The sequence below is a fragment of the Amia ocellicauda genome, chromosome 16 (genome assembly GCF_036373705.1).
Source record: "Amia ocellicauda isolate fAmiCal2 chromosome 16, fAmiCal2.hap1, whole genome shotgun sequence".
Taxonomy (NCBI): Eukaryota; Metazoa; Chordata; class Actinopteri; order Amiiformes; family Amiidae; genus Amia; species Amia ocellicauda.
In genome coordinates this window covers 11,312,965-11,326,663 of record NC_089865.1, presented here as the reverse complement: position 1 = coordinate 11,326,663, position 13,699 = coordinate 11,312,965, and positions in this window count along the sequence as shown.

Here is a 13,699-nt window from a genome sequence, read left to right as displayed (position 1 = left end):
TGTCTTTTCAAATCAAGAAAATATTGTACAACTTAAAAAGCAGGCATGGCATTAAAATATATATTAATAATAATAATAATACAAAAAACCAAATTGATGCAGATACCTTTGTTTACTTTCACACAAATACACTCCCAGAATTGCTTTCTGTTGAATCAGTTATGTAGCAACTGTAGTTTTGTAACAGAGTACTAGGCTACATTGATGGAATGAAATGACATTTGATATCTAAAATGTGAAAAGAAATATGTCAGACTAATCTGGCCATTGAAGGGTTAAAACCTCAGTGAATATGCTTCTCAGCAGACCCCGAAAACTGTTTTTCAGACACTTGAAATGTCTGGTCTGGTGACGCTGCAGACAGAAGGAAGCAGAGGCGAGAATGTGACACGCAAGATGATGCTCACTGGGAGACAATGACATCACCTAGTCGACTCAGACAAGGATTCCCGATTTAGGATACTAAAATTAAAGCAAATCTCCAAAGTGAAATCTGTCCAGAGGGGAAAGGATAAATCACTGGACAGAGCTGCTGTGAATAGATATTCATAGTATCCCCTCCTAAGGTTTCACACTTCTGAAACCGAATCATCACACTAGCTTAGCATTTGCTTCAAGTTCTTATAAAATGATATTCAAGGTTATAGAGCATTTGATTGAATTGCATGTAACACCCCAGTGATTAAACAATTTGGCCTTGATAGCAGACACACTGTGAAATGATGCCATGTCTGCATTTATTATGAGTAATATCCGATGCTGAGGTATTGGTTTCCAGGCATGTCTTGGGACATGTTGATAAATGATGTGACATGCAAATCATACAACTGTGTGATAGGGCATCATGCGGCATACAGCACTCACCCTATGTTATCACCGTTACATAGCCTGAAAGAAATCGTCCTGTGTAGTGGAACAACTTTTCTGTTTGTGTGTTTGTTGGTTTGTTTCAAAGCCAATGGGTGTAGTCCTGCTTGTGTGGCATGTCACTTTTAATTTGATTGGGTCCAGTGTCTTATAAAACATTAATTTGACTAGAACAAACATATATATATATATATACACTCACGTAAAGGATTATTAGGAACACCATACTAATACTGTGTTTGACCCCCTTTCACCTTCAGAACTGCCTTAATTCTGCGTGGCATTGATTCAACAAGGTGCTGAAAGCATTCTTTAGAAATGTTGGTCCATATTGATAGGATAGCATCTTGCAGTTGATGGAGATTTGTGGGATGCACATCCAGGGCACGAAGCTCCCGTTCCACCACATCCCAAAGATGCTCTATTGGGTTGAGATCTGGTGACTGTGGGGGCCAGTTTAGTACAGTGAACTCATTGTCATGTTCAAGAAACCAATTTGAAATGATTCGACCTTTGTGACATGGTGCATTATCCTGCTGGAAATAGCCATCAGAGGATGGGTACATGGTGGTCGTAAAGGGATGGACATGGTCAGAAACAATGCTCAGGTAGGCCGTGGCATTTAAACGATGCCCAATTGGCACTAAGGGGCCTAAAGTGTGCCAAGAAAACATCCCCCACACCATTATACCACCACCACCACCAGCCTGCACAGTGGTAACAAGGCATGATGGATCCATGTTCTCATTCTGTTTACGCCAAATTCTGACTCTACCATCTGAATGTCTCAACAGAAATCGAGACTCATCAGACCAGGCAACATTTTTCCAGTCTTCAACTGTCCAATTTTGGTGAGCTTGTGCAAATTGTAGCCTCTTTTTCCTATTTGTAGTGGAGATGAGTGGTACCCGGTGGGGTCTTCTGCTGTTGTAGCCCATCCGCCTCAAGGTTGTACGTGTTAGGCTTCACAAATGCTTTGCTGCATACCTCGGTTGTAACGAGTGGTTATTTCAGTCAAAGTTGCTCTTCTATCAGCTTGAATCAGTCGGCCCATTCTCCTCTGACCTCTAGCATCAACAAGGCATTTTCGCCCACAGGACTGCCGCATACTGGATGTTTTTCCCTTTTCACACCATTCTTTGTAAACCCTAGAAATGGTTGTGCGTGAAAATCCCAGTAACTGAGCAGATTGTGAAATACTCAGACCGGCTCGTCTGGCACCAACAACCATGCCACGCTCAAAATTGCTTAAATCACCTTTCTTTCCCATTCAGACACTCAGTTTGGAGTTCAGGACATTGTCTTGACCAGGACCACACCCCTAAATGCATTGAAGCAACTGCCATGTGATTGGTTGGTTAGATAATTGCATTAATGAGAAATTGAACAGGTGTTCCTAATAATCCTTTAGGTGAGTGTATATGTATTAAAGGACTATCACCATATTATTTACATGAACCTTATATCTTCTGCAGGTGTATAACATCTTTTTCTGAATAAGTGAAAATAATAAGCAATATAATTTTCCTGACACAACCTGTTAAATGACCTGTATATGATAATGCATAATAGAGAATATACATCTCTCCTACTGTATGCCTTTGTTTGCCTGGACTATATCTTTCTTTTCATTTTAGAATACCATGTGTTATATTTATATGAATTTGTTTAAACAATTATATGACTCAGATGTTTTTAATGGGTCATTTGGTCCATGCCACTAGTCATGAATCAATTAGGATCTGATTGTTATCTAGCAAATGGTGAAATTAGCATAACATGTTCCTTGCGAGCAATGTCCTGTACTTGTACTTCCTGCTCTAGGCCTATTTACTATGCAGTTATGCTTCACCTCCTCTATGCCTTCATGGACAATATGGTTAAGCTACACAGAATTGAAGACTGTTTAGTGCAGAATACCCTGTGGGTGTATGTCACATGTTACATTTTTCCATATTGTATTACTTGTACTGCAATTTGAGTGAGCATTTAGTAATGGAAGCAGTGAAGACTGAACTGCGGTAATATTACAATAACATCTAGAAGAGCCTGGCTAGCTGGCAGCACCGGCTCCAGCTTTTCATAACAGGGGTGCCAAGAGACTCATAGACAACTGTAAATCAGAGGCACAGCTGTGAAGAGGTTACTCTCAGTCACCCCTCTGGCAAGTTATCGAGGGGATGCAGTTTTCTTTTTTGAACCTACCCTGCTGTAGTTCTTTAAATGTAGCTATATCCATATAAAATGTAATATGATAGTTTCCTGCATTGTACTGTTATGCCCAACCTTTCTTAGGAAGTAACATTTCAAAGTAGTGATATCATATGTCCAAAACTCCTACAATATATGCATATTTTCCCATTATAAAAAAGGCCAAGAGGCTGCCCACTCTCAAACCAATTCTTGACCCCAACATGACAAAACTATTCAGTGCTAATTCATTTACAGTATAATATTTCAAATAACTGACTATAAAACATTGTAATAGCTTGTAAATCACATTAGAAGTGCATTTCACATGCAGTTGACCAATTCTCCCCTGGGGGGTCAGTTGCAGCCCTGTGTACATTGTAGTCTCTTTCCGGTGGTGTATAAAGTATTACATTTGGAATTCAAATAAATGTAATTATCAGTTTATATAAATACCTTGAATATATGATTAATGCTACTGTAATTCAGATCATTCAAAATAAGGTATTTATTTTTTATGTAATGTTTTATTCATCCTTACAAGCCTGTATTTATTTTCTCCATTCAGGTGGGTTTGCACTTGGACTACTTTATTTAAATGGCTAGTTTAATTCATTACCTCATTGACAGCATCTGTACGTTTATAACCCACAGCTATCAGCAATTAATTTCCATGACCTTTACCCTTGAGGCAACTGAGACATTGATTTGCCATACACAATCTGTGACTTAAGCATGGATTGGCATGTATTACTGTACTGTTTCCAGCCTGGTTTCTAGCAAATAATTCCACTGTCTCTGTATCAGCAATAGAGGTCACACATCATAAATGGTCTTTGCCCTATAGCAGGATATGTGACTTCTCAATTATGTCTTTAATGAGTAAATAATTCAGCACTCTGATGGCTTAAATTCATATGCATTAGTTACAACTACATTTCTTCCCCCTGATTACTTTGAGTTTTTGTGGCAAATGTTTTATTTATTATTAAGCATGCCAGTAAAGGGGGCTTCTTCTGAATTGTGGGTTAAATGGAAAACACTATGAAATTGTTCTATACACATTACCAGAGTGGTACTTTGTACACTCTTCAAAATATACATTTCACTGCCAGGAAAGCTCTCCCTGCTGAATGATTGGATAGTCAACCTTAATGTTATTTTAATTGTATAATATTTTAAATATGCATGTTGTTTTTCTGGCATTACTCAATTCTAACAGGAATCCCTACGGCTGTTTTATTTTGTGATGAACTAGAACTAGTTCTCTACCCATTCTTCTCAAATGTTACTGATGGCTGTACATTGATTAAGACCAACAAACATCACTGCAAAAATATTGCTTTAGTAGTTCTTGCTTGTTTGTTTACCTTGCTGTAATATATATATATATATATATATATATATATATGTTACATTTTAACATATAAAACATATTTTATAATTGTTCTAGCTTACAAAAACTGCAATAAACCAGAACAGAGGTGCTATAATGTTAGTATTAAACAATAATTATGAAGCTTCCCACCTCTGTTTCTTAGTAATAATATTTATTTGCACACCATTTGAAGCAGTAGAATTCTGTCTACCACTCTATCTCTCAAAACACAACAATCATACAATCATGTATCTAAAACACAAATGAAAAGAGCCTGCTATTAATTCTTTCTCAAAGCCCATGGGGCGCCATTAAATGGTACTCTATGGTGAATATCCTTTTACTGCTTGTGTAACATGGAGACAAGCTTGCCAGCCCAGACACTGGGGCTTGCTGCTGTGCGGTTCTCCTATTCCCTTATCTCCTAGAAAGGGCGTGGCAGCCTTACTTCATAGCTTTAATTACTGGATATCACTTTGATTGTTAGCTCTATCAAAAATATCTAAAGGGATGTTCCTGATGTTTTCTTTTCAATTGTTGCCCTATTGCACAATGTCTTAAAAACTCCAAACACAATCATAAAATTGCACACATTTGTGCGACTGACTGAACATTAGGGATGTATGCAGCTGTATTGATTTCACAAACCATCATGAACACGTGCCAGTGTTTGCATTTTAGTAGATATGGGAAAACAAGGGAACCTTTTTTAAAAAAATATATATATCTTCACCTGCAGTTGCTAGGGAAAAAATAAACAAAACGTTTAAAATGTGAATTGTGCATCTCAAACAAAAATAAATGATACTCCTTTGACAATCTTAGTAAACGACAGTTTAAATATGTCAAATTGTATTTTAAAATGTGGTACGTCATTCTTTATTTTTAGATTATGCATATTAAATGTAAAGATGTGTAAATGGTGTGAATGCAGAAAAGAGATTGCGGATTTTGCTTCCTCTATGGGAAGCCGTGAAGTTCGGAGCAGTGAGGTAACAGCTGATCAGTGACTGAGGAGAATTCTATGATGTCAGGTTGCTAAGCAACAAGACAGGAGAATCAGCAGCATCACCTTTAAAAGACACACATTTACAGCAAATCTCAACACACACACACTGCAGTCTTTGTTGTTTTCTAACATTTTAATCAATAATGCTAGAGGACTGGTTTCAGTTACAGTTTATTATTTATCATCTTAATATTAATATTATTAAAAAATAATCATTAGAAATTACCCAGAAAACATTTTTTTACAATTTCAACATATTTCAAAATATTGTTTACGTAGCTTTTGGTTGAGACAATTAGCATGTGTGGTTATTTTCAAATGCTGCTTTTGGCCACAATATATGGCCACAGGGAAGGATTGGGCAAAGGCTTTCCTTCACTGTTCCCAGTCCAGACAATATATTGTGTGAATGGAAATCATAGTTCAGTTCTCTATGAAAACAACATGAGAATATGCATTATGCCCTGTGCATGGCTAATTTAAATATCTGCTCATGCCTTTCCCTCCATCTGCTTGAAGTCATGAGAAAAGTGGGTGTTCCCGTGAAAAGAACAAAAAAAAAAAACCTCTCCCCATGGAAACATAAGGACCACTTGAAAGATTCCTTATTCTTAGTGAAGTGTCTCAAGTAAAAAATAGAACACACAGAATGTAACCCATTGCTAACTGGTAACACTTTCTTCATATCTGAAATTAGAGAAACAATTATGAGGCACCTTTATACATTTTATGTATTGTTTGTTTGTTTGTTTCTGCAAATTCTGAGGATTTAAAATTGAACATCTCAGTTAAATCTCCTAAATTGAATTACTCCTGATTTTCCTTCTTGTTGAAGTATGTTTGATCAGATTTTAAATCACCATCTCTGTAGGATGCAATCCTGAGAAATAAAAGAAAGGCGTTACCTGAGGATAAATTGGGTGCTTCTGTGAGACTGTTCTGTTCTGTTTGGGTCTTCTTGAACTTACATTTAAAACTCTTTATCAAGAAATAAAGATAGATAAAAGGGCAAAGCAATTAAAACTTGAGCTCTGCAAATGTTGAATGTACTGGAAGTCAACAGGCAAAATTGAATTCTGGTATTCTAGGAAGGGTGTCTATGTCTGATAGAGTAAATTGCTAATGAGTGTCAATTTCCAAAAGAGAGAAGATTGAATATATATATATATATATATATATATATATATATATATATATATATATATTGTTATATATTGTTATATATTGTTATATATAATTGTTATCGATATAATGCTAATGAGATTCACTAGGAACTTCTCTATCAGAAGTTTAACACAATAATGCCCATATAACCCTGAGGTTCCCATGGGTAGTAAGAAGTGTGCCGATCTGTGTTACATTTTGAAGTGGTATTGTGATGTAATTTCAATTTCAAGGGGGACTGCAATGAGTCTAACAAATTTTATTCATGCTCATGCTATTGGAATCTACATTGTGTTATTTATGTATACTTTTGGGTATTATCTCCATATATACTGTTAACTGATGTATTGGAATAAATAGTTAATCACATTTTCTGCCCACACAGGATTTTTGGTAGCTTTTATCACCCAGGGTCGGAACATTTAAAGACCTTTTTAAAAATTTAAAGATCTTTTTGAATGGTAATGTGTTTAACATTTACCTCCAACTCAAAAGGCACAAGTAAGAATTATTATTATTAGTAATAATATAGTATTATGCCTAGATACATAAACAAATTATTATAAACATGATTATCCTCATAATTAGATCATTTGCATTTTCAAATAATGGGTACATGTGTAATCACTATCACGAATCACCTATTAAACAATACATTCTGAAAAGCTCTATGCATTAGTTTAGTTTATTTTCAAGTTAATTAGACTCTGAACAACAACCCAATCTTAATCAATCAATCTATCTATCCATCTTTCTATCTATCTGTATGTCTGTCTGTCTATCGATATGCAAATTCAGGGATTTTAATGAACAACAATTAAAGGAGAATAAGGACATAGGGAGACAAGGAGATTGCATCTTAAAATCCCATTTCGAAGTAGACAGACAAAATTTGAGTGAGTCAGAATTGTATGCTTATGTGGATTTTGTATTCATAGTTTATGATTCATATTCTGTTCTTAGATGGAATCGTGATTCAAATTATAATAGTCTTTTATGCTGTAATCATTTTTCACTATTAACAATTAAATGCTAAAAAAGGCCCTTGTTGCTTTAAAAAAAAATAACAAGTTGAAATTAGATTTGTATTTTCACAAGGTAATCCTCCTACACTTCTGTGCATGCCTTTTTTCTGGTATAATATTATTGCTTTGTATACTGTAAATGTGAGCATATGCCTATTGTCAAATATATTTTCAAATCTCAGAAGATCCATATAGTCTGTTCATTTTTATTCTTCATTTTTTTAATCAGCATTTCTATCGTCACCATTGTATAATGTGTTTACTTTGAAATCCTTTTTTAACCTTGGTTAAATCCATTTACTACTAGACTGTTACATTCTAATCATAATCACCATAGGTTTGCTGTTTTAAAATGTAAGGCACTGCCAAACCTAAGTTACACGAAGCTTGGTATGCTATTGGCTGTGATGCCTGCAAATCAGAACTTTGTCGTTATGTAAGTCACATGTATACTTTCTACAGGCTCAAAGAGTAAAAGATAAAAGCCTAGTTTTTAAAACTTTCCTTCTGATGCATTTAATAGTTTTTTGTGTTTTTTTCAGTCTCTCACATTTCTCAGATGATATTTTCCTAGATGCACACACATGCTTGGATACACATTGGATGGTTGGTATTCTCCTTGGTGTGGTATGCGATTTTGGCCACCAATCAAAGCTGGCCTTCTGCAAAGGTGTTGTAACTGTAACATTTATGTATGTTTTCTTGTTGGAACATGGTCCCAATGTTACACAATGTACTGATGAAGGGTTGGGCCACAGCAGCCGTGCCATGGCCAAATGAGTCACTTGAACCTCATTGAGTATGTTTACAATTTTCTCATTTAATCCATTTGAAAGCATCCTAGTGAATCTATTTCCTACGACTCTTTCTAACAGATTCTTTGCCAGAAATGTGGTACAATTCCACAATATTTCCAATCCCATACGCACCATATTTTAACTGCCTCCCACAAGCCAAAAGGAGTCACTGAGTGTTAACTGCAATTTACTGGTGCATTGCAGTGTTTTTAAAAAGTACCACTTTCCAAACCTGGCAATCCACTGCACATTTTCACATATATATTTATATATTTTCACACACACACACACACACACACCGTGCAGTGCAGTCTGTCAGGGGCAGTATGTGCCGGTGAAATGCCTTTCCCGGGCTAGGTGTTTCTTTTTCTTTCACAGCCTTTCACAGCCTTTTTTAAAGACCTAACTGGTTCATCGAACCCCGATTTCCCGCGAACTGACACCTCGATCCCAGATAGACACATCCCACACCCACTGTGTCACACTATTTATATATACATAAAGGCATTTTTATTCAATTTCATCCTCAGTCTCATTCTTAGAAGTGTCAAACTGCTGAATCATTCTGCCTGTGTTGTTTATACCACGTGTTTATGTTGCATCTGGTGACATAAGGCTTTCTGTACTCTATGGCTTGGACAGTTTCAGTAATATCCAACAATAAAATGCAAAAATAAACCTTACATGAACTATATTATCTTTTTCCAGAAAATGGCATGGTTGTTTTCTTGTTGTATTTTCTTACGTGGCATAGAAGTGACAACCTTTTAGCGATATAAGGTTTATACTCTTCAACAGATAATCTTTCATGTCAGCTCTCATCCCTGGTGCACTAGTGAATTATTCAGCAGCTTGGCAGATCTTGGCATTAATGAATCCCTGGTGACTTGCTGGGTTGCCTGCTCATCTATATCTCACCTCAGAGTGTACCCTTGCCAGCAGCATTTAATCTTTTATCTGCCAAGTACTCCTGCCCAACAGTGCTCATTTTAGCAGGAAACCATGTTTCCTGGCTGCAGCTGTGGAATTAGAGGTGCATCATCTCTCTGTAGCTGTTAGCTATAGCCCATCTAAATTTCTTATGTTAATGGTATGGATACTGATATGTGATGTTTATTTGTTTATTTTAGCAAAAAAAAAAGTTTCATAATATTTTTTTGCCTACATTTTAAATGGTTATGTGGTAATAGATAGATATATACAGTGAGGGAAAAAAGTATTTGATCCCCTGCTGATTTTGTACGTTTGCCCACTGACAAAGAAATGATCAGTCTATAATTTTAATGGTAGGTGTATTTTAACAGTGAGAGACAGAATAACAACAAAAAAATCCAGAAAAACGCATTTCAAAAAAGTTATAAATTGATTTGCATGTTAATGAGGGAAATAAGTATTTGATCCCCTATCAATCAACAAGATTTCTGGCTCCCAGGTGTCTTTTATACAGGTAACGAGCTGAGATTAGGAGCACTCTCTTAAAGGGAGTGCTCCTAATCTCAGCTCGTTACCTGTATAAAAGACACCTGTCCACAGAAGCAATCAATCAATCAGATTCCAAACTCTCCGCCAAGACCAAAGAGCTGTCCAAGGATGTCAGGGACAAGATTGTAGACCTACACAAGGCTGGAATGGGCTACAAGACCATCGCCAAGCAGCTTGGTGAGAAGGTGACAACAGTTGGTGTGATTATTCGCAAATGGAAGAAACACAAAATAACTGTCAGTCTCCCTTGGTCTGGGGCGCCATGCAAGATCTCACCTTATTGAGTTTCAATGATCATGAGAACGGTGAGGAATCAGCCCAGAACTACACGGGAGGATCTTGTTAATGATCTCAAGGCAGCTGGGACTATAGTCACCAAGAAAACATTTGGTAACAAACTACGCAAGGTCCCCCTGCTCAAGAAAGCACATGTACAGGCCCGTCTGAAGTTTGCCAACATCTGAATGATTCAGAGGAGAACTGGGTGAAAGTGTTGTGGTCAGATGAGACCAAAATCGAGCTCTTTGGCATCAACTCAACTCATCGTGTTTGGAGGAGGAGGAATGACCCCAAGAACACCATCCCCACTGTCAAACATGGAGGTGGAAACATTATGCTTTGGGGGTGTTTTTCTGCTAAGGGGACAGGACAACTGCACCGCATCAAAGGGACGATGGACAGGGCCATGTACCGTCAAATCTTGGGTGAGAACCTCCTTCCCTCAGCCAGGGCATTGAAAATGAGTCGTGGATGGGTATTCCAGCATGACAATGACCCAAAACACACAGCCAAGGCAACAAAGGAGTGGCTCAAGAAGAAGCACATTAAGGTCCTGGAGTGGCCTACCCAGTCTCCAGACCTTAATCCCATAGAAAATCTGTGGAGGGATCTGAAGGTTCGAGTTGCCAAACGTCAGCCTCGAAACCTTAATGTCTTGGAGAGGATCTGCAAAGAGGAGTGGGACAAAATCCCTCCTGAGATGTGTGCAAACCTGGTGGCCAACTACAAGAAACGTCTGACCTCTGTGATTGCCAACAAGGGTTTTGCCACCAAGTACTAAATCGAAGGGGTCAAATACTTATTTCACTCATTAACATGCAAATCAATGTATAACTTTTTTGAAATGCGTTTTTCTGGATTTGTTTGTTGTTATTCTGTCTCTCACTGTTATAATACACCTACCATTAAAATTATAGACTGATCATTTCTTTGTCAGTGGGCAAACGTACAAAATCAGCAGGGGATCAAATACTTTTTTCCCCCACTGTAGATAAATATATAATTATGAGATATGCAACTGGCCTACTAGTAGTTTAATATGCAGAAATGGAAAGTTCCATTAAATTCCATTTACTTTAAATTTAAACATTTCAAATGTATTATGATATACTACCATTTATCAGACCTGATACAGTTTTAACAGTTTCCATTAAGATTGTTCTGCGTAGTCTAGATTATTACATTGAGAAGGACAAATCCTATCACAGAATATTAATCTAATGTCTGCTGGTCATGTTTCCAAAAAGTAATCCACCCAAGGATATTGTAAGTTTGATCATTGACCATGCAAATCAGTTGTATTTGGATGGCAAGTAATGCAAAGAAGAAAATTAGCATTGGCATTTGTGTTTAGTAAAGAAAATCAGCAGTTGTTCTTTCTCTTCATCTCATAAGTGACCTTTAGTGATTAAGGACCAACCAAGACCACATACAGGGTTCCTGAAATGAGCTCAAACTATTGTGAATTCAGAAAGCAACATTATTTAAGTTACATAATAATAATAATAATAATAATAATAATAATAATAATAATAATAATAATAATAATGATAATAATCCTGTAATATATGTATTGTTGAAAACCCATTTCTATTTAAAACGTACCTTACGTTTAATTTATCTTACTGATTTAACTATACATGTATAATATTTTCTTACATCAAATGTCAAGCCTGATTACTGGAATAGTAAAACTGTGTTTTTGTTTGTTAGTTATTTTGTTTACAAAAAAAATACATTAAAATATATTCAATAAAATATTCCAAATAAATGTCAAAAATCACATTTTGAGGTATAAAATATTTTTTTTATAATATTTCAAGAACAGTACATTTTACAAGTAGGGAATATTTAAATATGGGGATCAATATTGCAAAACTCTTCAACATAACCCAATTACACCAGTCAAAGTAAAAGATGAATTCTTAGTGCTTCAGAATTAATATTATCCAGCATGTAATTTTGTAGGGTTAGTTCTGAATCTGTTTTGCACAAATACAGGCACAGTCTATTAACATAACATTACACTGTTAAACATGAAAGTGTTCAGCACTCCATCAATTTGTTTGCTATTTCCCAAATATGATTACAATTATTTTTCAAAATATCTTTATCTCTAAAAAATATTCAATATAGGTGGTTTGATTACATAGTAAGATAGATACATATTTAAATTATGAGTTAAACTGTAATAAAAACACTATCATGTTAAAATGTTGCATAATATCATGAAAATAGTTAATTAAGAGACAGGCAAAGATAAACAGACAAACTGTAGATAGAGATACAAAGGCAGACATATTGATTGACAAGGACAGATACACTTGTTAGCAGATCATGGACTTTCAGATGCTGTAAAAAATAAGAAACAGAAACAAATAAATATATATATATATATATATATATATATATATATATATATATATATACACACACATACACACACACACACACACACATATATATATATATATATATATATATTCCACTTGGTAGGCTATGCACATTTGGTTGTTGCTCATTGCATCTCCAATGCTGTAGTACTCATTCATTACAAATAATAGGAAAACATTTTCTGGTACATCACAGTTTGTAAAATGCAAAAGGAAAAACATTTTATATGCTGTAATAATTTTCCCAATTAAGAAATCTCTCGCTACACCAGTCAGTACCCCTGTAGTCATTCTTCAGTAATCTTATGTTGCACTGTGTGGTAGCAAGATGCATCCAGCCAAATTTGTCTTGACTCATTCTATGAAAGTTGAAAAGAACATGCATATGAATTATAAATCTAAAAGCACAATTTGTGGTTTGAAAGTTGAATCATTTTGGTAGAACTTGAATTAAGCATTAAACAGCCAATAGCATTTAGACATTTTTGTATTTATTGAATTAATTAGACACTTTCTGATTATGGTGTAATACATATAATCATATAAAATAAATCAATAAATAAATCAACAAAAATATATTATATTAGTCAACATTTTAATTTTCCTTCCATACATTTTTCAGAATGATGAATTAGTATGGGATAAATTTCAAGCTATTAAATATTTACATATTTATATATTTTGTCATGAGTTCTCCTAAAGGTTTGATTTTAAACTCAACTTTGAACCTTATTGAATCCATCAAAATGATTCAATAATTTTTTTAACCAAACAGTGCAATTTATTATGAACTAGAAGTATGTAATGCAGGAATCAGGATGGAAAGGGGGTCTGAAACAATAATTTTTAAATGGTTAAATATGATACTTTTTGTCCTATGATTGGTTTAGTGCGCTTCTCTTTACATAAACAGAACTAAAGATAAAAGTGCTTGCAATGACTTCTGTTAAACTCTAAAACATATATTTTATAACAGGTTTAACAGCACCTTGTAAAATCTCAGCAACAAAGGGATATTTATTTACACGTACTACATAGGATATCTGAAATCATCTGCTATTTGTGTGATTTATCACAAGACTTAAATTCTTGGCAGACATTTTTCTTTCAAATTA